This window comes from Myotis daubentonii, chromosome 4 (assembly GCF_963259705.1).
Source record: "Myotis daubentonii chromosome 4, mMyoDau2.1, whole genome shotgun sequence".
Taxonomy (NCBI): Eukaryota; Metazoa; Chordata; class Mammalia; order Chiroptera; family Vespertilionidae; genus Myotis; species Myotis daubentonii.
In genome coordinates this window covers 82,094,657-82,118,290 of record NC_081843.1, presented here as the reverse complement: position 1 = coordinate 82,118,290, position 23,634 = coordinate 82,094,657, and the positions used below count along the sequence as shown (strand labels likewise).

The 23,634-nt window shown below is 43.0% G+C and overlaps 1 protein-coding gene, 1 non-coding gene and 1 pseudogene across 22 annotated transcripts in view; 1 reads left to right on the top strand and 2 right to left on the bottom strand.

The window, feature by feature from the left end:
• ERBIN (erbb2 interacting protein) overlaps nt 1–23,634 on the top strand; it is a 125,058-nt gene that overhangs the window by 11,394 nt on the left and 90,030 nt on the right. The gene's annotated exons all lie outside the window — the stretch shown is intronic.
• On the bottom strand, nt 8,851–8,961 carry LOC132233916 (U6 spliceosomal RNA). The gene has a single exon (XR_009452766.1). It is a non-coding gene; the product is annotated as a U6 spliceosomal RNA (small nuclear RNA).
• On the bottom strand, nt 8,948–9,868 carry LOC132233856 (dnaJ homolog subfamily A member 1-like; annotated as a pseudogene).

The following is a 23,634-nucleotide window of genomic DNA, read 5'->3' as shown; positions in this document are numbered from 1 at the left end:
CAGCAGGCGGGGGGCGTGGCCTGAGGTCCCCTGTCAAGCCCTGCTGGGCAGGGGGTGCGTCCTGAGGTCACCTGGCCTGGCGCCAGGGTGGGGGGGGGGTGCAGCCTCAGGTCCCCTGTCAAGCCCCGAGGCGGGGGGCGCAGCCTCAGGTCCCTGCTGATTGCTTGTTACGGGAACTCGGCCTCTGCTGTGGGTGCAGCCATCTTGTGTTACAGAAACCCCACCTCCACTGTGAGTGCAGCCATCTTTATGGTGGAGTGACGGTCAATTTGCATATTCCTTCCTTATTATGTAGGAGGATAATAGTAAACTCTAGTTATGTAGTTTATATACCTAATAAATATTTCCCAAGAGATCTTTGCCACTACTTTCACCCTAGGGTTAATTTTGTCAATTTTCATGTTTCACTGACCTTGGTATCATCCTTCATTGTAATATATTTAATAGATGATTTGGTATAAATGAAAGCTATATTCTCCAGAATGCTAATATTTTCTTTATATTCAGTGGATTTTATCACTGAAAGTGACTAACTTAGAAATAGTCTGTTCACATATCCTTCTTCCTTTTCTTTTTAATTATCAGAAGAGGAAACTATTGGCCCAGAGGGGGAAGTGAAATCTTAGAGGTCATCTAGTTTGCTAGTGACATAAATGAGATTAGAAAAATAAATTCAGGTTTCCTGATTATTGGCTTTTCCCTTATACCAGCATTTTCCTAAGTATGTTATGAAGTGTACAGTTTCTTTGGAATAGCACTGTGTTTTATGTGCCAAATGTTCACTTTTATTTTACTTTATTTTGTACCTCCTTTTAATTCGCTTCTACTCCTGTCCCAGCTTTATTGAGATATAATTGACATATAACATTGTGTAAGTTTAATGTTTACAACATACTGATTTGGTGTACTTACTTTGCAATATGATTGCCACCATTGAGTTAAGTATCACCTCTTATTCCATTATGTCACATAATTACCCTTTTTTTGTGATGAGAATATTTAAGATCTATCTGTTAGCCACTGTCAAGCATTGTTAACTGTATTTGATCCCCAGAACTATAGTTTGTTTTTTCCTTCACAACTATACTTCTAACTGGAAGCTAGAGTAGCACTGTTTTCCAAATGTTTTCAATAGATGTTATAAAAAAAAGTTTTGAGTTCATAAATAAGAAAATCTTGTATTAATATACTTTTTTCCCTCTTTGGCAGATGCCAGTTCTTCATAGATGATTGTTTTAAATTTTAGAAATAACTAGAGTAACATCTCAATTTACAAAAAAACGTTAGCATCAGTATTTGAGCCAAGAAGTTCTATGGAGCCCTGGCAGGGTAGCATTGTCCCTGATACACCAGGTTGTGAATTCAATCCCAGTCAGGCCACATACAAGAATCAACCAGTGAATACATAAATAAGTGGAACAAGAGATTGATGTTTCTCTCTCCCCTTTCCTCTCTCTCTCTCAAATCAATAAATTTAAAAAAAGTCCCATGGTAAGATTTATCCTAAGGCAGTATGTAATTTATAATTTTAGATTTTAACTTTATTTTTTAGTAGTTTCAACTTTATAGGAAAATTAAAGTATAGAGTTCCCATAAACTTCACTGCCCCCATTTTTCCTGTTAACCTGTATATTTGTTATAATTGGGGAACAATTATTGGTACATTATTAACTCACATTACATTACAATATTAACTCATATTACATTACATTTACTTTAGGGTTTACTCTTTGTGATGTACATTCTATGGGTTTTGACACATGTATAATGACATGTATCCACCATTGCTGGCTAGAATAATAGCAGTGTATTCAGTGGTGAGTGAAATTAAAGGAGAAGAAGCAGGAATTAGAAATACTCTGTTAAAAGGTACTTGCACTATTTGAGAAAATCAAATTGCTTTTCTACTGGCACATATACAGGAATTGTGTAACATCGATGTTCAAGTTACCTATATTGAATGTTTGGAAACTAATTTTTAAAGAGATGATAAACTTTTGGTACTTCGCCTTAACAGTTTCTGGAGAAACAAGCAGAAGTGGAAGCATTCTCTTCACTAATTTTTTAGTTGTTGTTCTACTTATCCATCAAGTCCAATTCAAGTACCATTGTTTCCCCTGAAGCTTTTCCAGATATTTAAGAAGTTTTCCCTTCTTTGGAGTTATAACTTAAAATCTTTTTTTTCATTGTTTCCTTTTTTATTGAATTTCTTGACATTGGTTAATTAAATCATATAGGTTTCAGGTGTACAATTCTATAATACATCATCTGTGTATAGTATTGTGTGTTCACCATCCCAAGTCAGGTTGCCTTCCATCACCATCTATATCTCCCTATACCCCTCTCCCCCATCCCGTTTTCCTTCTGATAATCACCATACTGTTGTCTGTGTCTGTGAGGTGGTGTATTTTTTGTTTGTTTTGTTTTTTGCATGAGTGTGTGCACGAGTCTGTATTTGCTTGAATTGTGGTAAAATACACATAACATAAAATTTACTTTGTTAACTTTTTATGTGTTCACTTTGGTGGTATTAAGTACACATTGTTGTGCCAGTCAACACCATTCATCTTTAGAACTCTCTGCATCTTGCAAAATTGCAATTTTTTACACATTAAACAATAGCTTCCCATTACTTTCTTCCTCCCAGGTGCTGGCAGCCACTATTTTTTCTGTCCATATGATTGTGATTACTTGAAGTGCCTCATATAAATGGAATCATAAAATATTTTTCTTTTTAGATCTGGCTTATTTTACTTAATGTCCTCAAAGTTTATCCGTGTTAAAATTTCCTTTTTGAGACTGAGTATTCCATCGAATATACCTTTTTTTTTTTTTTTTTTTTTTTGCTTAATTCATCTGCCAAGGACAGCTGGGTTGTTTCCATGTTTTAGTTCTTGCTTAACATCACTTTGAATATTTCTTGCCACTCCCTTCTGGCCTGCAAAGTTTCTGTTGAGAAATCAGTTGATAGTCTTATGGGAGCTCCCTTGTAGGTAACTAACTGCTTCTCTCTGTTCATAAGAATCTCTTTGTCTTTAACTTTTGGCATTTTGTTTACGGTGTGTCTTGATGTGGGCCTTCTTTGAGAACACTGCGCTTCCTGGACTTGTATGTCTATTTCCTTCACCAGGTTAGGGAAATTTTCTGTCATTTTTTTTTTTACACAGGCTTTCAAGTTCTTGCTCTCTCTTTCTTCTCCTTCTGGCATCTCTATGATAATGAATGAATGTTGGTATTCTTGAAGTTGTCCCAGAGGCTCCTTATACTATCCTCATTTTTTTGGATTATTTTTCTTTCTAAGGTTTTTTATTAATTTTTAGAGAGAGGAAGGGAGAGGAAGAGAGAGAAACATCAGTGTGAGACATTAATCAGCTACCTCCTGTATGCCTTCCCCCAATCTCCCAAGGATTGAGCTAATAACCAGGGCATGTGCCCTGACTGGGAAGCAAACCAGTGACCTTTTGGTCATGGGACAAAGCTCAACCAACTGAGCCACACCAGCCAGGGCTGGGTTCCTTTTACTTTTGCTGTTCTGGCTGGATGTTTCTGCTCCTTATCTCTATCTAATCTCTGATATGATCCTCTGCTTCATCTACTCTACTGTTAATTCCCTGTAATGTATTCTTTATTTCTGACTGGTTCTTTTTTATGTTTTTAGTTTTGTTTCTAAGTTTCCTTTTTCTTTGTTGAAGGTCTCACTGAGTTTACCTACTGTTCCCCTAGTTTACTGAGCATTCTTATAACCAGTGCTTTGAACTCTGTGCCTAGTAGATTGCTTGTCTCAATTTTGTTTAGTTCTTTTTCTGGAGTTTGGTTCTTTTCTTTCATTTGGGACATGTTTTTTTGTCTCCTCATTTTGGCAGCCTCCCTGTGTTTGTTTTTATGTATTAGGTAGAGCTATAAAGTTTCCCAAGCTTGATAGAGTAGCCAAATGTAATATGTGTTGTGTAGGGTCCAGTGGCACAGCCTCCCCATTCACCTGAGTTGGGCATTCCAGGTGTGCTTCCCCCCCATACACACACCCCATGTGTACTGTGTGCATCCTCCTGTTGTAGATGACTGTGAAGCAAGACCAGCTGCCACTAGTGCTGGGCCTGAGGCTACTTATGATTGGTATGGGCATGCCAAGGCCATATGCTGCTTGTTTGAGAGATTTTAGAAAAGTCTGAAGCATGGTCCAAGACAGGCCCCTACACATGGAAAAGCCACTGGAAACAGCTTGGGTGGGCCCTCAAGTTGAGTTCGGCAACAATGATAGCCAGGTTGATGGAGACTCAGATATGGCACCTGCCTGCCAGCTCTGTGGGGAGAGGCTCAGAAAAGGAACAATGGCCTCTGCCAATACTTCTGACTGGGAGAAAGCTGCTTGTCCAGTTCTCATCCTGATGCCAGACAGTTCAGTTCTTCCTTGTATGTTTCTGGTTTCCTTCAGGAAGCTGCAGCCCCCGTGCTTGAGCCTTTTAAGAGGAACATCTGGGACTCCAGCAGCCCTCTGTCTCACTCACCCACAATCCCCATTTGTTTTTACAGCCAGAAGTTACCGGGTCTTCTCTTCCTGGCACTGGAACTGTGGACTGGTGTGGGGCTGGGACCCCTCACTCCTCTGGGGGCTTCTCTGCAGCCCAGATATCCCTTCTGATATTTATCAGCCACATGTGGGTGTGGGACCAGCCCCTCCTACCAGCCTTGATGTGGTTGCTCCTTTATATCCTTAGTTGTAGGACTTTTGTTCAGCTAGCTTTCTGAACAGAAATGGTGGTTCTATATGATGGAAGCCCCCTTTCATTCTTTTAGCAAGTTTTTTACAGAGCAAGATTTTTCATTTATGAGGTCCAATTTATCAGTTTTTTATTGTGCTGTTCTTAAATATAAGATGCGTTGCTTATCTCTATGTCCTGAAAAATTTCTCCTATAAGTTTTTCTGAAAGCTTTAACATTTGACATTTTTGTTTTTTCCTGTAGTTGGTATATTAAGGAGACACTCATAAATTTCAAGAATTGCTTAATTTCTGATATCCAGTGTTAAGTTTGGGAACATGACTTTTTTTGTTGCTGTTAATCCTCATCTAAGGATTATTTTTCCATTGCTTTTCAGAGAGAGAGAGAAAGGGAGAGAGAGAGAAAAAAAGAGAAACATCTTTGTGAGGTAGACACACCGACTAGTTGTCTCCAGCATGCACCCAGACTGGGCAGGGAGTGAACCTGCAACCCAGTTACGTGGCCTTGACTGGGAATCAAACCCGAGACCCTTCATTAATGGGGCCACTTGAGAAACACTGGCCAGGGCAACACATGACTTTTAAACAACAATTAAAGCTATCATAATTTGTTATACTACCAAGATTCAATTACAGTTACTTTGAAGCATAAGTTAAATGGTTTAAAGCAGTGGTTGCCAACCTTTAAGACCTTATCTGTGGACCACCGGTTGGCAACTGCTGGTTTAAAGTAAGCCTGTAACATACCTAAAAAACACTTTGATGCCTCAGACATGCAAATTGTCCATGTAAAAAGTATCATCACTCTTAATTTCTAAGTTAGCCTGCTCCAGAAGTCACTACTCTGATGCTTATCATGTTGCAAAGAGAAGGTAAAAATGTAACCAAGGACTGATATAGTTACATGTATTTTTTAAAAGATGGCATGAAGAAGGGATTCATAGGTGTAATTCTATAAGTGCAAGTCCTCAAGAAGCAGCTTATTATGATAAACCCCTTCTTTGGAAAGGTATCATTTCTATCAGTGATACCGCAGGGTAAATTATATGCCATACCAAATAACAGTTGAGGCAATAGAATAAATGCAGAGGTATTACAGTGAATCCCACTTAATGCAAATATACAGAGTAACACTTCTCTACAAATTAAGTTGTCTTTTGACTGCCAGTTAAATTAAGGGTCATAGACCAAAATCAATTCATATACCTAGCATTTCAGTAAGCTATTCCATGTACATAGCTGAAATTAATTACAAAGTATGGCCTATCAAATGCTAGGGAAAATTATTAAAAGTAGTTTTTACAGGTATTAAATTTACCTTGTACACTGAAGTTATAAATACAGGGCGAAGTCAGAGCTTTTATATTTGAGTTTCTTCATCATTTAACTGTTAAAGCACTACTATCGATGTATATAAAGAGCCAGGGTCTGTTAGGTTCAAAATGACCGAAGAGATGACCGAACGCCAGGCTGCGCACGTAGCAGGCTCGGGTGGGCAGGGGCTGGCGAGCAGGCTGAACTGCTGACCGCTGGGGGGGGGGGGGGGGGGGGGGCGGGAGGGAGAGAGAGGGAGAGAGGCGGGACTGATCAGCAGCTGCCACAGCTGCTGGTGAGGCCTGGAGAGAAAAGCAGGATCTGATCCGCAGCCTCCGTGGCAGCTTGCTGATCAGCCCTTGCCTCTTTCTTTCTCCAGGCCTCGCCAGCAGCTGCACCTCTCTCTCTTTCTCTCTCTGAGAGGTCAGCAGTTCAGCCCGCTCGCCAGCTCCCCAGGGCAGCTGCTGATCAGCCCCACCTCTCCGATCAGGCCCAGAGGTAGGCCTGGAGACGCTGACTGGCATAGAAACTGACCAATCAGAACCAAATCTGGGTGAACTGCGAGGAGCCAATGGCTGCCTAGGAGGCGAAGCTTCTGACGCTGACTGGCATAGAAACTGACCAATCAGAACCAAATCTGGTCCCAAATTGCGAGAGGGATGTCCAGCAGAGTCTAACATCCCCCAAGAGGTCCCTGATTGGAGAGGCTGCAGGCTGAGCTGAGGGGACACGCCCCCCCCGCGCACAAATTTTGTGCACTGGGCCACTAGTAGTTGAATTCTATATAACAAAAGCCTAATAGGCTAAGTTTCTGGTCGTCCAGTTGGCTGTTCAACCAATTAAAGCATAATATGCTAATGACTAGAGGCCCGGTGCATGAAATTCGTGCACTGGGGGGGGGGGAGCGTCCCTCAGCCCAGCCTGCCCCCTCTCACATACTGGGAGCCCTCAGGCATTGACCCCCATCACCCTCCAATCGCAGGATCGGCCCCCAGCCCCCTCCGATTGCTGGCTCTGCCCCTTGCCCAGGCCTGATGCCTCCGCCAGAGGTGTCAGGCTTGAACAGGGGACCCCCATCTCCCCCCGATCACTGGCTCTGGCCCCCGCCCAGGCCTGAGGCCTCTGGACCAGGAATCATGCCTGGGCAGGGGACCCCCATCTCCCTCTGATCGCTTGCTCCACCCCCCGCCCAAGCCTGACGCCTCTGACCCAGGCTTCAGGCCTGGGCAAGGGGACCATCATATCCCCCCAATCCCCGGCTCAGCCCCCCGTCCAAGCCTGATGCCTCGGCCAGAGGAGTTGACCCTCATCACCCTCCAATCACCAATCACCAGATCGGCCACTTGACCAGGCCTGAGGCCTCCGGCAGAGGTGTCAGGCCTGGGCAGGGGACCCCCAGCTCCCCGCGGTTGCAGGCTCCGCCCCTGCCCAGGCCTAACGCCTCTGGCTGAGGCGTCCGGCCCAGGCAGCGGGGACCCACAGCTGCAGCGGCCCCGCGATTGTGGGCTTCGCTTTAGGCCCAGGCAAGGGACCCCTAGCTCCTGGGACTGCCAGCTTCTACCGTGCCCAGCTCCCATCGCTGGCTCCACCCCTTCCTGCTATCACTGGCCAGGGCGGCAAAGGCGCCTGATTCTCCGATCATGGCTGGGGGGCAGGGCAAAGGCGGCCCCAGGGCCGCCTTTGCCCTGCCCCCCAGCTCTTAGCTCCCCCCTGGGTTTCCAATCACTGTCAGTGGCAGGGGGCTTCTTCCTGCTTTCCCTTTCGCCTCCCTGCATTGTGCCTACATATGCAAATTAACCGCCATCTTGTTGGCAGTTAACTGCCAATCTTAGTTGGCAGTTAATTTGCATATAGCCCTGATTAGCCAATGAAAAGTGTAGCTCGTACGCCAATTACCATTTTTCTCTTTTATTAGTGTTGATATGCTAAGGCAGCTCAACTGCTTGCCATGACGTGCACTGACCACCTGGGGGCAGACTGTCGACTGGTTGACCAATCGTTATGACATGCACTGACCACCAGGGGGCAGACGTTCCAACTGGTAGGTTAGCTTGCTTCTGGGCTCCAGCAGATCGGGACTGAGTGGGATGAGCCAGACACGCCTTGGAGCACTCCCATGGTCCCTCCCTGGCTGGACAACCTCCCACATCCCTCCCCGTCCCCAATCGTGCACTGGTGGGGTTTCTCAGTCTGGTCTGCGCCCTCTCTCAATCTGGGACCCCTCAGGGGTTTTAGCCCAGCGGCAGAATAACCGGTTGCTGTGACAGGCACTCAACACAGAGGCTGCCCTTGGTGGTTAGTACACTCCCACAGGGGGAGCAACACTCAGCCAGAGCCGGGCTCATGGCTGGCAAGCACAGTGATGGTGGTAAGGATGTCTGACTGACAGCTTAGGCCCGCTCCCTGTTGGAGCGGGCCTAAGCTGTCAGTCAGACATTCTCCAAGGGCTTCTGGACTGTGAGAGGTCACAGGTTGGGCTGAGGGACCCTCCCAAGTGCACAAATTTTGTGCACTGGGCCTCTAGTATTAAAACAAAAGCAATAGCAAGTGGTAAGTATATTGTGATTATAGTCCTTAACTCATTCACTACTGCATATAAACTGCCAACAGTGAGGTTTATTCACTGGCCCCTTTAAGAAGTCTGACACTGAATACCATCCCTATGATAAATTGGCATGCCTTCATTTAGCATGCACTTGATAACTCTGTTTGACAATCAGACCTGGATGAGAGGTAATGACTGTGGTTTGGTTGTCAAGAGTAGCTATTGGCTTTTATTATTATTATTATTATTATTATTATTATTATTATCATTATTTTAAATATGGAATGCTTTACGAATTTGTGTGCCATCCTTGCACAGGGGCCATGCTAATCTCTGTATCGTTCCAATTTTAGTATATGTGCTGCCACAGCTATTGAAAGGCACACAGTGCTTCAATCAGTTGTATGTCCATACACACAAAAAGGTCGTCTCCTTGTCTAGTGAAAACACCATGGTCCTTCTGATCTAAAACAGTGATAATATTTTCTGGCTCCAGTCCTGGTTTTTGGTGTCCTTCATCATGGAATGTTATCTTCTGGTCATTTTTCATATCTTTGTCAATGTGAACTTCTAGAATCTTCTCTCCAACTATCTTCCTTCCATTGCAGCTTTTGCATCTGTCTTCAGTGCATCTGACCTGGCATTCCATGCACACAGACTGAATTTGCTAAAGGTCCCATCTGATGAGTTCTCATTTGCATCCCAGTACCTCTGAGATTGGGCCAGTACTCTACTGCTCCTTTATTCCCACCTCAGTCTTCACATTTGTTACAGATCATATTTGTTTGCTGAGATAGTTTTCTTGTTGCACCATTATATAAATCTAAGGTTACTGAGAGCTGATGCTTCTTTTTATCTGCATCCTTCCTCCTCCTCCAAAGAATATATCAAAGATGTCCATGGGAGAGCCAAAACTGCCCCCTCTTCACCTTCTTTAATTGCCTGTTCTCCTCCTTTGCCATATAATTCCCTTTTCTTTGCATCAGAGAACACTTCATAAGCTTGAGAAATCTGTTTAAACTTCTCTCCTTCATTTGGATTCATATCAGGTGGTACCTCAAGGCCAGCTTCCTGTAAGCCTTTTCAGTTCTTCTTGGGTGGCATTGGGTTTGACTCCCAGGACATCATAGTAAGTGGTTTCTTTTACCAGTTTTGACAGCCAGTGAGCAGTCCCCGGCCTGTGTGGGGGAGTGGGAAAGAGCCTATTGCTCTGTGCAGCTTGGGCAGCTGTACTCCCATTGAGTGTTCTGGAAAGTCCCACCAACATTTTACATTCAAATCTGTGATCCATTTTGAGTTAAATTTTAAATAAGGGGTAAGATTTAGGTTAAGGTTCTTTTTTTGGCCTATGGATGTCCAGTTGCTTCAGCACTGTTTCTTAGAAAGGCTACATTTTTCCTCTGTGGAATTGCCTGTATCTTTGTTGAAAATCATTTGGAAATATTTGTGTGGATAGGCAATTTTTTAAATAAGGAAAGGTAAAAAATAGAAAAAAATCACATGCAATTCCACCCCTCTGATATACTTATAACAGGGTAATATGCTAATTAGACCAGATAGACCGGACATCTTCCAGATGTCCTTCCAGACAAAGCCATGGTGGCGGGGGCTGAAGCAGAGGTTAGAGGCGATCAGGCTGGCAGGGGAGATCGGTTAGGGGCAATCAGGCATGCAGGCAGAGGCAGTTAGGGGCAATCAGGCAGGCAGAGTGGTTGGGGGCGATCAGGCAGGCAGGCAGGCAGGTGAGCGATCAGGAGCCAGTGGTCCCAGATCGTGAGAGGGATGTCCAACTGCTGGTTTAGGCCTGATCCTGCAGTTAGACATCCCCAGAGGGGTCCCGGATTGGAGAGAGTGTAGGCTGGGCTGAAGGCCCCCCCCCCCCCTTTCCCTCCCTGGGCACAAATTTTGTGCACCAGGCCTCTAGCCTATAATAATAAAGGCATAATATGCTAATTAGACCAGACGTCCTTCTGGATGAAGCTGGGGCTGCGAGGGAAGCCTGGGTCACAGGTGCCTGCCAGTGGCCGGAGGGAAGCCAGGTCCCCGGTGCCAGAAGGAAGCCAGTGCTGGCAGCTGGGGGAAGGAAGGCCTACTCTTGCACAAATTTTGTGCATCAGGCCTCTAGTCTATTAATATTTTGTTGTGTTTCTTTCTAGTCTTTCCTTAAGCCTGTGTGTATGTGCATAAGATGATATATTTTTTGTTCTAAAAAACACAAATTGTTCCTAGCTTTTTGTTCTTGTATTATGAGCAATCTTCTTTTATGTAGCTCTGCTGTAATTATTTATGAGATTTTATAGTATTTCCATTTTTTTTTCCACAAAAACTAATTTTTATTTTGCGTTGCACTCATGTTCGAATTCCATCATTATCATCATCATCATCATCATTATTATTATCAGTATCATCCTTTTTTTTTTTAATTGCTTAAAGTATTACAAAGGGTATTACATATGTGTCCATTTTTCCCCCCCGCCCTAGACAGTCCCCTAGCCTCCCCTATCCCCCGGTGTCTTATGTCCATTGGTTATGCTTATATGCATGCATACAAGTCCTTTGGTTGATCTCTTACCCCCCTACCTCCTGCACCCCCACCCTCCCCGGCCTTCCCGCTGCAGTTTGACAATCTGTTTGAGGCAGCTCTGCCTCTATATCTATTATTGTTCAAAAGTTTATAATGGTCTCTATTGTCCATGAATGAGTGAGATCATGTGGTATTTTTCCTTCATTGACTGGCTTATTTCACTTAGCATAATGCTCTTCAGTTCCATCCATGCCGTTGCAAATGGTAAGAGTTCCTTCCTTTTTAGAGCAGCATAGTATTCCATCGTGTAGATGTACCACAGTTTTCTAATCCATTCATCTACTGATGGGCACTTAGGCTGTTTCCAGATCTTAGCTATGGTGAATTGTGCTGCTATAAACATAGGGGTGCATATATCCTTTCTGATTGGTGTTTCTGGTTTCTTGGGATATATTCCTAGAAGTGGGATCACAGGGTCAAATGGGAGTTCCATTTTCAGTTTTTTGAGGAAACTCCATACTGTCTTCCATAGTGGCTGCACCAGTCTGCATTCCCACCAGCAGTGCACAAGTGTTCCTTTTTCTCCACATCCTCTCCAGCACTTGTCGTTTGTTGATTTGTTGATGATAGCCAGTCTGACAGGTGTGAGATGGTACCTCATTGTTGTTTTGATTTGCATCTCTCGGATGATTAGTGACTTTGAGCATGTTTTCATATGTCTCTTGGCTTTCTGAATGTCCTCTTTTGAAAGGTGTCTATTTAGGTCCTTTGCCCATTTTTTGATTGGATTGTTTATCTTCCTTTTGTTAAGTTGTATGAGTTCCCTATAAATTTTGGAGATTAGGCCCTTATCAGATATGTCATTGGCAAATATGTTTTCCCACACAGTGGGTTTTCTCGTTGTTTTGTTGATGGTTTCTTTTGCTGTGCAGAAGCTTTTTATTTTGATGTAGTCCCATTTGTTCATTTTCTCTTTAGTTTCAAGTGCCCTAGGAGCTGTATCAGTGAAGAAATTGCTTCAGCATATGTCTGAGATTTTGTTGCCTTTGGATTCTTTTAGAATTTTTATGGTTTCCTGTCGTACATTTAAGTCCTTTATCCATTTTGAGTTTATTTTTGTGTATGGTGTAAGTTGGTGGTCTAGTTTCATTTTCTTGCATATATCTGTCCAATTTTCCCAATACCATTTATTGAAGAGACTATCTTGGCTCCATTGTATGTTCTTGCCTCCTTTGTCAAATATTAATTGAGCATATTGGTTCGGGCCGATTTCTGGGCTCTCTATTCTATTCCATTGATCTGTATGCCTATTCTTGTGCCAGTACCAGGCAGTTTTGAGAACAGTGGCTTTGTAATACATCTTGATATCTGGAATTGAGATCCCACCTACTTTGTTCTTATTTTATAACAAAAATTCAACGCAAAATGCCAAAGCTGGTTTGGCTCAGCGGATAGAGCGTCGGCCTGTGGACTGAAAGGTCCCAGGTTCGATTCCGGTCAAGGGCATGTACCTGGGTTGTGGGCACTTCCCCAGTGGGGGATGTGCAGGAGGCAGCTGATCGATGTTTCTCTCTCATCGATGTTTCTCTCTCATCGATGTTTCTAGCTCTCTATCTCTCTCCCTTCCTCTCTGTAAAAAATCAATAAAAATATATTTAAAAAAAAATTCAACGCAAAATAATAGATTCTCAGTTTTAACTTGTTAAATTAATTTAACCTACGCATCATTTACCTTAAAAAGGACAAAACTCTACTTTACTTTTTGTCCACTTTTTAACCTACTATCTCTGCCAAGCATTGCAGTATGTACTAGTATTGGGCACTTTAGAGTAGAGTACTCCTTTGAATTGTATAATGTGAAGAGATTTCTGTGTATCAATTTACAGAGCACTGTTTCTACACTTTGGATATCTATCTACCTTGTCTACATCCTATGTAGGAACAAGGACTTGAGGCAGATTTCTGGAGATTCTATTCTCCTAGCTTTAGAAATTATATATAGCAACAGCATTTATACATCTACCTTGTGCTAAGAACTGTTCTAGGCTCCGGGGAGCGGACAAGGAACAAATACTATATGAAGTCCTGCTTAATTATGTTGTAGGCTATAAGTAGCACCACTTTTATTCTAGTAAAGGAGGAAACTGAGGCATTCTTTTCTTTGGTCAGGATCCATTGTGCCATACAGCCTCTTCATTTATGTAGTTGGTTTGCTGTGTAACTTTCTAGGTGTGTTTGCTTGTTTGGTTGGTTGGTTGGTTGGTTTGGGGATCTTTTGAAATGATACTTCAAGGGCAAACTTAAAAAAAAAAAACTAACTCCTTTTATTTGTTCACCATATGATAGAATTATTTAAATAAGATACCTGTACAGTTTGACTATTTTGACTATTATTTTAATATTTCTTCTTAAAAATAACATTTGAGGTGATTTTTAATAGGATGTGAATACTGTAGTTAATAGGATTGGAAAGTCAGATCCAAAAAAGGAGTGAGGAACTATGTAACTTTTAAGTAATTTAGTATCATTGCTGTGATAGAACACCTGATTTAACTAAGCTTCCTGTGAGCCAGTCTTCTCATTACCCCAAATAACGATACATCACAAGTTCTTTAGAGGAGATGAAATTTTTTTTAGTGTTTAAATTATAAATGATTTTCAAAGTGTCAATTCCCTTATGAAAGAGCTACTGAGTGATGAGTGGATAGTGTTGACAACAATTTAACAGCACATATTCTATGGCTCTCAGGCCCTTTTTCATAATTTTTTAAATAAAAAGAAAAGGGTATAATAACTAAAACTCAGCAAAGATGGATTATATAAGACAGTAGGCAAGTATGCTTCCAAATAATAGATTTTTTTAATACCCTAACTTGATCTAAGGTTATAGTATTTTCAATATCCCTTAACCATTATTGTTCTAGTTTGGACTTTTTCTAGCTAGATAGAAGACAATTACAAGGTTTTGTTTTCTAATGAAAAACTAGCATATCAGAAATCTATTTTGCTTATTGATGCTCTGGAAATCAGTTGAGGAAATTACATGTTTGTTTATTATTGTGTTAAGAAAGTTGAGAAGTATTTACACCTGACAAAAAGGCTGTTTCTTCTCTACAAGGGTACTTGTTATAGTAAAGCCTGTCGTTTTCTTCAGGAGGCAAGTGTAGATCTGCTCCTAGCAGCTAAATGCAAAAGCTTGACTGAGACCACTAACAGCACCAAAGAATGATACAGATGATTTTAGCTTAAGAGATTTTCAAGATTTCCATTCTTGAAATAAACATTTACATGTCTGTTATGAATTAAAAACTTCATAGTCCCAGGAAATGTCAAATCTTGGGCAGCATGGTGTCCCAGTTTGCTTGACTGAGTTCGATTAAAAAAAATCAAAACTGTTCAGGTAATTGATAGAGGTGACTAAGAGTGAGGTAGTATTCAACACTAAATGTTGGAGTTGGAATTGGATGTTGGAATAAGTGACACTGACACAGATCAGAGATGGTAATGTATAGCCATTCCTTTTTTCATAATAAGTAAAGCATCAGGTCTAGTTATCCTTTTCTTTAATAGACTTGATTTTTTTCAGAGCAGTTTTATGTCCACAGCAAAATTGAGTGTAAGGTACAGAAATTTCCCAGATATCCCTTGTCCCCAACATGCATAGCTTCTCCCATTCATTTAACTCTTAACAAGTGGACCACAATGACAAATAATTATCACCCCAAAGTTAGTGGTTTATTTTAGGGTTCACTCTTGGTGGTGTACATTCTGTGAGTTTGGACAAACGTATAATGACATGTATTCATTATTATGGCACCTTTATCGTTGGAAGTATTACAAGGTTAGTTTCATTAACCTAAAAATCCTCTGTCCTCTGCCTGTTCATCCTCTCCCCACCCCAACTGGAAACCTCTGATGTGTCCATAATTTTGCCTTTCCAGCACGTCATATAATTGTAATTATATGTATGTAGCCTTTTCAGAATGGCTTTTTTTTTTTTAACTGTGCAGTATGCATTTAAGATTCCTCCATGTCTTCCTGGCTTGTTAGCTAATTACTTCTTAGCACTTAATAATTCATTGTATGGATGTACAGTTTATCCATTTGCCCCCTGAAGGACAACTTGGTTGCTTATAAGTTTTGGCAATTCTGAATAAAACTGCAATAAACATTCATGTATAGGTCTTAGTGGAGATACACATTTTCAATTGCTTGATATAAATACCAAGTAGCGTGACTACTGGATCATATGGTAACAGTATGTTTAATTTTCTAAGAAAGCACCAAACTGTCTTCTAAAGTGGCTGTACCATTTTGCATTCCCACCAGCATTAAATGAGTTTCTTGTCCTCACCAGCATTTGATGGTATCAGTGTTACAGATTTTGGCCATTCTAATAATTTTACAGTGCTATCTCATTGTTTTAATTTGTTTTATTTCTTTTTTTTTAAATTAAATCTTTATTGTTCAGATTATTACATTTGTTCCTCTTTTTTCCCCCCATAACTCCCCTCCTCCCAGTTCCCGCCCCACCCTCCGCCCTCACTCCCCACCCACTGTCCTCATCCATAGGTGCACGATTTTTGTCCAGTCTCTTCCCGAATCTCCCACACCCCTTTCCCCCCCAACAATAGTCAGTCCATTCCCTTTCTATGTCCCTGATTCTATTATAATCACCAGTTCATTCTGTTCATCAGATTATTTATTCACTTGATTCTTAGATTCACTTGTTGATAGATGCACATTTGTTGTTCATAATTTGTATCTTTACCTTTTTCTTCCTCTTCCTCTTCTTAAAGGATACCTTTCAGCATTTCATATAATCCTGGTTTGGTGGTGATGAAGTCCTTTTGCTTTTCCTTATCTGTGAAGCTCTTTATCTGACCTTCAATTCTGAATGATAGCTTTGCTGGATAAAGTAATCTTGGTTGTAGGTTCTTGGTATTCATCACTTTGAATATTTCTTGCCACTCCCTTCTGGCCTGCAAAGTTTCTGTTGAGAAATCAGCTGACAGTCGTATGGGTATTCCCTTGTAGGTAACTGAGTTACTTTCTCTTGCTGTTTTTAAGATTCTCTCTTTGTCTTTTGCTCTTGGCATTTTAATTATGATGTGTCTTGGTGTGGTCCTCTTTGGATTCCTTTTGTTTGGGGTTCTCCGCGCTTCTTGGACCTGTAAGTCCATTTCTTTCACCAGGTGGGGGAAGTTTTCTGTCATTATTTCTTCAAATAGGTTTTCAATATCTTGCTCTCTCTCTTCTTCTGGCACCCCTATAATTCTGATGTTGGTACGCTTGAAGCTGTCCCAGAGGCTCCTTACACTATCCTCGCATTTTTGGATTCTTTTTTCATTTTGCTTTTCCGGTTGAGTGTTTTTTGCTTCCTCGCATTTCAAATCATTGGCTTGATTCTTGCGCTCCTCTGGTCTGCTGTCGGGAGTCTGTATAATATTCGTTATTTCAGTCCGTGTATGCTTAATTTCTAGTTGGTTCCCCAATATAACATCGAGGGTCTCATTAGTTTTCTTGTAGATCTCATTAAGTTTATCGGCGGCTTCTAAACAGTTCTTAAGAGACCTTAAAAGTGTGGTTCTGAACTCTATATCTTCCACTGACAATTTTGTTCTGTTTCTTTGTCTCCGCATTTTGTTATGCTTCCTTGGTGCACCCCCTAGTGGTCTTTGTTCGCAGTCTTATAGTTAAACCTTGATTGTTGTAGCTAATACCAGGGAGGGTTTGACCTCCAGGCCAAGTGGCTATGAGAATCAGCAGTGTCAGCAGTGAGAGAACTTCTGTCCCCTAGGGAGGTGCTAATCTAGCCTTTGCCTGGGGCTATCCGTCAAATGCCTCTGTGCAGGGCTTGGGCGGGGCGGGTCGCACAGGATCAACAGGGTGGGCCGGAGAGAGCAGTTATGGCGGCTCTCAGTCCTGTCCCCAGGGGCTCTGCCTCTCTGAGTCCCAGCACCCGCTGCAAAGCTGGGAGAGAAAGCTGCACTCGACCTAAGCCAGACAGTCCCGCTTCTCCCGTTTGAGTCTGGGTCCCTAAAGACTCGCCCGGATCTGGAGCTCAGAGTCTGCGACTCCCTCCCGATTGAAAACAACCACCGCGCACTCCGCACCTCAGAATTTGACTTCAGCACTGCGCCTCCTCTGAGTGTCCGTATGCGTTTCTCTTTCCTCCTAGTTGTAGGACTTCCACTCAGCCAGCGTTCCTGTGGTTCTGGGTGATGTCCGTTCCGTCTTTTAGTTTCACTTTTGAAGTAGTTGTTCAAAGCAGCAAACTCCGGCGTTAACCTATGCCGCCATCTTGGTTCTCCTCTAAACTTTCTAATTTGTTTTATTTCTGATGACATATGATGTGGAGCATCTTTTCATATGTTTACTTGCCATCTCTATATCTTCTTTGGTGAAGTGTTAAGAACTTTGACCAATTTTTAAATTGGATTGTTTTCTTATTGTTGAGACTTCTAGCTCTTTTTGTATTTTGGATAACGATTATTTATCAGATGTGTCTTTTGCAAATACTTCTGCCAGTCTGTGGCTTGTCTTATTTATTCTCTTGACGTTGTCTTTTTCAGAGCAGAAGTTTGTGGTTTTAGTGAAGTCTAGCCCTTTCTTTCTTTCATGAATTGTGCCTTTGGTATTGTATCTTAAAATCATCACCATACCCAGAGTCATCTAGGTTTCTTCTACATTATCTTCTAGGACTTTTATAGTTTTGTGTTTTACATGTAGGCCTGTGATCTATTTTGAATTTATGTTTTGTGACAGGTGTAAGGTTTGTGTCTAGAGTCATTTTTTTTTTTGCATGTGGAGGTCCAGTTCTGGCACCATTTGATGAAAAGACTGTCTTTGCTCCATTGTATTGCTTTTGAGTCTGAAATTTTTAAAAATTACATGAAAGTAATTTATGAGTTAGTGGTCACCTTTTCTCAGAGAACAGTGTCTGCTGTTACTTTTTCCAATCATCCATTTTAGTATATGAATATCTGTATTGAAATTTTAGAATGGTTACCATCCATAGGCCATGGGGTTTTATTGCAAAGGACTCCCGTGTGTGTGTGTGTGTGTGTTTTCTCAATAGGAATATTGAAAGTGTAATTACTCAGAGGGAAGGTGGGGGAGGGTGGGTGGGTAGGAGGAGATCAATCAAAGAACTTGTATGCATATATGCATAACTCATGGACACAGACAATAAGGTGGTGAAGGCCTGGGGTGGGAGGCAGGGGCAGACTAGAAGAGGTCAATGGGGGAAAAGGGGACCATATGTAATACTTCCAACGATAAAGGTTAAAAATAAAAAGAAAGTGTAATTAATATCATGTTGGTCCTTGACATTGAGAATCATGATGTTATGGAATACTGTTATACTTGGAGTCTTAAAGACTTACCTGTGTGGTTTTTTTTTTAAGATTTTAAAATTGGTTTTTAGAGAGTAAGGAAGAGGATGAGAGAGGGAGAAACTTTGACTTGAAAGCAACACATAGATTGGCTGCCTCCTGCACTCTTCCCGCTGGGAATCGTGCCCAAAACTCGAGCATGTGCCCTGACCTGGAGTCTGACTGGCAACTCCTTGGTGCCTGGGACAACACCCAACCAACTGAGGCACACCAGCCAGGACAAAGACTTACCTCTTATTTGTCCTTATTTGACCTTTGTTCGTATTTAAATGTACATAAAATACATAACATTAGAGGGACACCAGAATTCATTGTGTTTGAATGAACTTGGCACAGAGCACCCAGCAATTCTTAGCTGCTCTAACAACATTTCTCACTTCCTTTTACTACAGAGAATTTTAAAGAAATTTGTTATTTAACAAAAGTACTTTCAAAAGTAATGTTTGAAAAAAAATCAAGGCTGATTGCATGCATTATATGAATTAGATAAGCTCAAGAGGATTTAAGTATAGTATAGGTAGGGGGTTTCTACAATAGGACTTGCTATAGTTAAGGTATGAGACCTTGGAGCCAATAAGGCTGAACTCAGGAGCTCAACTGGGCCACCTTCCTAATACAGGTTTCCCCACTATCTGAAAGCAGAGTGTTCCTATGAAACCTTTCGTAAGCCTTAATGGCATAAAGTCAAGAAGCAATTGCCATTGATTTATATGGGAAAATTTTTATCATTCCCTGACCAATCCCCCCCCCCCCAATAACCTACCAAATCATCCTATACTAATAAAAGAGAAAAATGGTAATTGGCGTACGACCGATACCTTTTTCATTGGCTAATCAGTGAGATATGCAAATTAACTGTCAGCCAAGATGGCGGCTGGCAGCCAGGCAGCTGAGAATAGGAGGCTTGGTTGCCCCAGCGATGGAGAAAGTCAAGGATCCCCGCAGCTGCAGGGCTCTGAGCTCCTGAAGCAACAACTCCAAAAGATACAGTGTTTCAATTATAGAAGCTAAAAGATGGTGGTTAATTTGCATACTCAGGCTCCAAGCAGAGCGAAGCCAAACAGCCCTGAAGCAGCAGGGCAGAGAGGCCTCAGGGCCTGGGATCAGCAGAGTCGAGAGGCCTCCCGCCCCGAGATCAGCGGAGGCCAGAGTCGGCCCAGCCCTGCAGTCAGGGAGGCAAGAGTTGGCCCAGCCCCGCGATCAGCGGAGCCAAGAGGCCTCCCAGCCCCGGTGATCAGCGGAGCCGAGAGGCCTCCCAGCCCCGGTGATCAGCGGAGTCCAGAGGCCTCCCGGCCCCGGTGATCAGCCAAGAGGCCTCCCGGCCCGCTCCAGGCCCGTGATCAGCGGAGTCGGAGGCCCCGCGATCAGCGGAGCCGAGAGGCCTCCCAGCCCCGGTGATCAGCGGAGTCCAGAGGCCTCCCGGCCCCGGTGATCAGCCAAGAGGCCTCCCGGCCCGCTCCAGGCCCGTGATCAGCGGAGTCGGAGGCCCCGCGATCAGCAGAGCCGAGAGGCCTCTCAGCCCCGGTGATCAGCGGAGCCCAGAGGCCTCCAGGCCATGGTTATCAGCAGCCGAGAGGCCTCCAGGCCAGGGATCAGGGGAGCCGAGAGGCGTCCTGGCCCTGGGATCAGCAGAGCAGCGAGGCCTCCCAGCACCGGGATCAGTGTGACAGGGTGCGGAGCCCCAACCCCCCTGATGGGCCCTGCTCTGTGCATGACAGGAGTGGCGCTGCAACCTCCCTATGGACCCTGCCTTGAGTGTGACAGGAGGCGGTGCCCCAACTCCCCAATTCGCCCTGCTCTGAGCCCGACCAGGGGCTGCACCTAGGGATTGGGCCTGCCCTCTGCCACCCGGGAGCAGGCCTAAGCCAGCAGGTCATTATCTCCTGATGGGTCCCAGACTGTGAGAGGGCACAGGCCAGGCTGAGGGACCTCCTCTCCCAACCCCGAGTGCACAAATTTTTGTGCACCGGGCTTCTAGTCCTATATAATAAAAGGGTAATATGCAAATTGACCCTAACAGCAGAATGACTGGTCACTATGACACACACTGACCACCAGGGGGCAGATGCTCAATGCAGGATATGCCCCCTGGTGGTCAGTGCACTCCCACAGGGGGAGCTCTGCTCAGCCATAAACCAGGCTGATGGTTGCCAGCACAGTGGTGGTGGCAGGAGCCTCTCCCACCTCCTGAGCAGCACTATGGATGTCCGACCGCAGCTTAGGCCTGTTCCCCACTGGCAAGTGGACATCCCCTGAGAAGTCCCAGACTGCGAGAGGGCACAGGCCAGGCTGAGGGACCCCCTCCCCCCCCCCCCCCCCCGGAGTGTACCGGGCCTCTAGTACCAAATAATACAAAAACCTTTGTTTTATTTACCATGATTGAACTGTTTAGTTACGTCCAGTTTTACGCTATACCTAATACCCTTTCAAACTCTTCAAACTCTTTAGGCTTTTCTGATACCTTAGGACACATCTTACTAACAGATGCACATACTAAATCAAGATACAGTACATATGCTTACAGTCACAATTCAAAGCTACACCAGCTTGATTCTGAGATGCTGAGTGTATTTCCCTAGGAAAGAGTTTGGTGGCGCCACTCCCACTACTTGGTATGTGCTGTCTCTATAATGCCGTGGTTCTCGACCTTCCTAATGCCGCGACCCTTTAATACAGTTCCTCATGTTGTGATGACCCCCAACCATAAAATTATTTTCGTTGCTACTTCATAACTGTAATTTTGCTGCTGTTATGAATCGTAATGTAAATATCGCATATGCAGGATGTATTTTCATTGTTACAAATTGAACATAATTAAAGCATAGTGATTAATCACAAAAACAATATGTAATTATATATGTGTTTTCCGATGGTCTTAGGCGACCCCTGTGAAAGGGTCGTTCGACACCCCCAAAGGGGTCGCAACCCACAGGTTGAGAACCGCTGCTATAATGGCTCACTGCAAAACAAATGCTGAACACTATTTTTGCTTTTCACCTTTTTTCATAAAAGCAATAATCCTCTTCGGATTTCTTTTTGTTAAGAAAAACAGTACTGCCCTAACCGGTTTGGCTCAGTGGATAGAGCGTCGGCCTGCAGACTCAAGGGTCCCAGGTTCGATTCTGGTCAAGGGCATGTACCTTGGTTGTGGGCACATCCCCAGTAAGGGAGTGTGCAGGAGGCAGCTGATTGATGTTTCTCATCGATGTTTCTAGCTCTCTATCCCTCTCCCATCCTCTCTGTAAAAAATCAATAAAAAATATATTTAAGAACCATGTAGTCTATGCTGGTGTAAAAAAAAAGAAAAAAAGTTTTTAAAAGAAACTCTGTAAATGTGGCCTAGAAAATTACTCTGGGAGGAAATAATGGGAGGTTTCCTTTAAATGTCTAGAAAACTGTGATTTAAAGTCAATGTATTAGGCCTCAAAAAGAAAAGTAAATAATTTGAACTTTGCCTCCTTAAACTAAAAAAAATAAATAAATAAAATAAATAAATTAAATATATATATATATATATATATATATATATATATATTTTAAAAAAAACAAAACAAAAAGAAAGAAAAACAGTACTAATGTCGGTCTTTCCTAAAAGTATAAAAGCAAAGTGGTGTACTGTGAACTTTCTGATAGCGGGGGGAGGAAAGGTGCAGATCTGTAGTATAAGCTAATTAAGCAACACACTTCTCATCTGTGGAATGGGTACAAAACTAGAACCTGCTTTACAGGGTTATTTAAATCATAAATGAGATTGTTCATGTATTAGCAGACTATCTAGCACAGAGTAACAAACAATAAATATTTAGTTTTGTTTTTACTTTGTATTATCAACTAGTGAGACAATCACTAAACCTCAGTTTAAATTTTGACTTTAAGACAGCGATGTCTTATAACTCCAGATGTCAAGTAAAAGTTTCTAATTTCATTTTGATTAAATGGAATAGTTTATAAAAGTCTGTACTACAGCAGCATTTTCAACCTTTTTCATCTCATGGCACACATAAACTATTAAAATTCTGCAGTGCATCAAAAATACCTATTTTTGCTGCTCTGACAAAGTTATAATTTTGATTCATTCACCCTGGACTGCTACTTTTGTATTGGCTGTTATATTTTTATTTGATAATCTAAGGGAAAAGAGGTCAGTGCCCCTGATGAAATAGGTATTGCATGTTTTAAAAATTTTTGTGGCGTACCGGTTGAAAATTGCTGCAGTATAGCAAGATAATTAATGTTTTGAACTGTGCATTTTCTCCTATAGTGATTTGTTACTAAGACTTGGTATTTCTTTAAAGCCCAAACATTGTTATCCTACATAACAACAATGATGGTAATAGTTTTCTTTCTAGTGTTCATACATCTTACCAGAATGTTTATTTCTTGCATTCTAGCAGATTCTTAACCATGTGCCATTTTAACTATTGTCTGACTTTTTAAAATTAATTTCTGTTTTGTATCCCCTATCTATATATACAAAAGCCTAAGTGACCATTGCAACCTAATGGACGACCGAACAGGCTGCATGGAGCAACTAGGCCAGCAGGGGGGTTAGTGAGGGGCGACCAAATGACTGAGCAGCAGGCTGCATGGGGCAACCAGGCCAGTAGGGGGGTTAGTGAGAGGCGACCAAACAACCGAGCAGCAGGCTGTGTGGGGCGACTGGGCCAGCAGGGTGGGGCAGTGAGGGGCCACCAGGCTGGCAGGGGGGGCAGTGAGGGGTGACCAGGCCAGTAGGGGGGGGCAGTTGGGGATGACCAGGTTGGCATGTGGGGCAGTTAGGGGCAACCAGGCCGGCGGGGGAGCAGCAGCTGGTACGGGCAGTTAGGGGTGATCAGGCAGGCAGGCAGGTGAGCAGTTAGGAGCCAGTGGTCCTGGATTGTGAGAGGGAGGTCCAACTGTCAGTTTAGGCCCGCTCCCCAGGATCAGGCCTAAACTGGCAGTCGGACATCCCCCGAGGGGTCCCAGATTGGAGAGGGTGCAGGCTGGACTGAGGGGACACCCCCCCCATACACGAGTTTCATGCACCGGGCCTCTAGTTATCTATAATAATAATAAAAGCATAATATGCTAATTAGACCCAGCATCCTTCTGGACGAAGCTGGGACTGCGTGTGAAGTCTGGATCCCGGGTGCCAGC